The following is a 2,917-nucleotide window of genomic DNA, read 5'->3' as shown; positions in this document are numbered from 1 at the left end:
AAAGTGGCATCATAAAACTTTTTCAGAAAGTGTACAAAAGCCTCTGCTCTCTCCCAGTCATCAGTAATTGGAGGCCCGATCTTTTCTTTACCCTCATCATCTTTTTTATGGAAATAATTCATTAAATGCAACCATTCTTCAGCCATCCTTTTGAACACCCTCCTATACTTTAACGCAGCTTCAAGCATTTTATAAGTTGCATTCCACCTCGTTTTGACATCCATAGGAACGGTTGACGTGCTGGAAAACTTGGCTAGCATGGAAAACTCCCTAAATTTATTCAATCTTGATGGGGAAGAATAAATAAAAACAACGGCATTCCTTATAGCTTTAATTGAAACATTAAGCTCTTTCAAACCATCTTAACAATTAAGTTAATTATATGACAAGAACACCTCAAGTGCACTGTTTATGTAGCCAAAAATTACTTGTATATGACACGTTGCTTCCGCAAAATCCGGAGTATCAACAAATCCTTGTATGTTCCCGGTGGAGATCTTCAGTGGGTTGTTCTTACGTCACAAAACAAAGTCAGAGGAGCCGGGAGGGTTCCCGACGAAGGCACTCCGACGCTCAAGTCAGTGATTACTCAAGGAATAATAATCGAGAGTAGAGCGTTATAGTGCTAAAGAAAGTGTGTACCTTAATAATGAGGTGATTTGAGCTATTTATAGATATTCGGAGAGTTTCACGGGCTTGAGCCTCTTATGGGCTTTTGTAAAATTCAGGGCTCGCTTGAATTAAATATATATAATATTTAAATAAGCTTGGGCCTAAAAAATATATGGAGTGAACCTTCATGATTGGGCTCAGGCCCAGTTGAATTTTTAGGTATAACCTATCATAGGCCCCCCACTCTCGGGCGTGTCGCGTGTGTTGAGAGGACCGAGAGTAAAATTTTTATCGGATTATTGTCAGAAATTTAGTTGCCGAGAACGAATATTGTTTGCCACTGCAAAAATTACGGGGATCAAAGTCCTAGCAGAATATTAATTGTAGAAACCCAGTAGAAATCTATCGACTACTGTCATTATAAATTCAGCTCCGCAGGATGTTTTCATCACAAATTACTAACCCAATTTTGTTTTTGAGTTTTTATTGCAGTATTCGCGTGTCCAAAATTAACACCGAGGATCAAACAGTCCCATGGCAGGTAAAAACATCACGTATCCTTTACTCTTCTTGGTCAACTTTTATTTCTCTCTCTCCTCTCCCCTTTTTATTTTGTGTTTTGCTGTTTTTGCATAGTGAAATTGTGCGTATAGTGTTCTGTGCCCCTCCAACCGTGTAGATTCATCTTTTCTACAAATATGCATGTCGTCTATGCGTATACGTGTAAGTCCCTATCTATCTATCTATCTATCTATCTATCTATCTATCTATCTATCTATCTATCTATCTATCTATCTATCTATCTATCTATCTATCTATCTATCAATCCACCATCTCCAAGGATCCTCGGCCCATTACATGAGAGGCGGCGGCAACGGCGGTGAAAAAAGGAAGCAAGAGCAATGGCAGATCGAGTAATGAAGCAAACATTTGAAGCAGGTCGTGAGAGGGAAGAGGCGACACACAGCGGTTTCGGAGGGAAGGAGATTCGGCGGCGAACTTGTCCAGCTAAGGAGGAGATGTAGCAGCGGCCGATCTGTTCCAGCGGAGGAGGAGACGCAGTAGCGGCTGATCTGTGCCTGCGAAGGAGGAGAAGCAGCGGCCGATCTATCCATCATGAGATGGCGACGACGAACAGCGGCTCCAGATCTGCGAAGAAGGAAGAGTGGCGGCCAGCGATTGTTTCCGGTGGTGGAATGGCGGCGAATCTGTGGCGTGCCATCGATGAATTTGCGGCGAGTCAGCGGCCAGTTAGCGGCGAGATGGCGCCGATGAATTTTTGGGCCGTGCGAAAGATAGATAGATACAGGAATACACGCATACATATATACGTATATATTTTTTATTGTGCTATATAATTCTTATGTGAATTGTGAACAATAAATTTTTATGTTTTTGTTTAAATGTATTACTCAATTTTGATATAAAATCGTGATAACTTTGTGTTTCTCACTTTCATATTGTTTGTCAAATATTAAAAATATTATGACTTGATTAATTGTTTGTGTGAAAGTTGTAGGAGTATGAAGTATATATATATATATATATATATATATATATATATATATATTAAAAAAAATATATTTTTGCAGGGTGTCCATCTCGGGGTAAGATATTATCCTTGTTGATGATGGATTGGAGTAACGATCTATCTCCGCACATGGAGTCTAGTGACAATATTGATTTTGATGACTGTGTATCACCTTTTAGTGATTTAGATGCCCCTTTTCCAGGTGATCCGGAGAGTCCGACCCCCTTAAAAATTGTTAGTGAACTTGACCATTGTGAAAGGAGTAGATCCGAAGGTTTATCGGAGGGGGTTGAGGAGTATGTATTGGGAAATTCGAAAATTTCAACCTCATCCGAGAAACTTGAATTATTGACAAAACATATTATGAAAATTTCGAAAAAAGAAGATTCTTGTCAGTGCCCTTCTGCGGGATATTTCACCGTTTACTTGGAGTATTTTAATTATGGGTTTTCGCTTCCTCCTAATGCCATTTTGATAGAAATTGTTTGTAGGTTTGGTGCGAGTTTTAGTCAGTTGACCCCGGGGCTATCCTTGTTTTTTCTCGTTTTCTTCGTAGAATGAGCGAAATTCAATTGAGTCCGACGGCGGAGCTATTTTTCTCGCTCTTCGTGGTGCGTCGTTCCATGCCAGACTCTTATATTTATTTCCAACCTCGGGTGGACTGTAAGTTTTTATCCCGATTTGCTTCGCCAAAGAGTGCGTGGAGATCGGAGTTTTTTTTATATTTGGGATTATGATGTGGGGGGGGGGGGTGCCCACGACTTGGAGTCCGGG

The sequence above is a fragment of the Henckelia pumila genome, chromosome 3 (assembly GCF_033568475.1).
Source record: "Henckelia pumila isolate YLH828 chromosome 3, ASM3356847v2, whole genome shotgun sequence".
In the NCBI taxonomy this organism is placed as follows: domain Eukaryota; kingdom Viridiplantae; phylum Streptophyta; class Magnoliopsida; order Lamiales; family Gesneriaceae; genus Henckelia; species Henckelia pumila.
The sequence above is the reverse complement of the archived record's forward strand: the minus strand, read 5'-3'. Positions refer to the sequence as shown.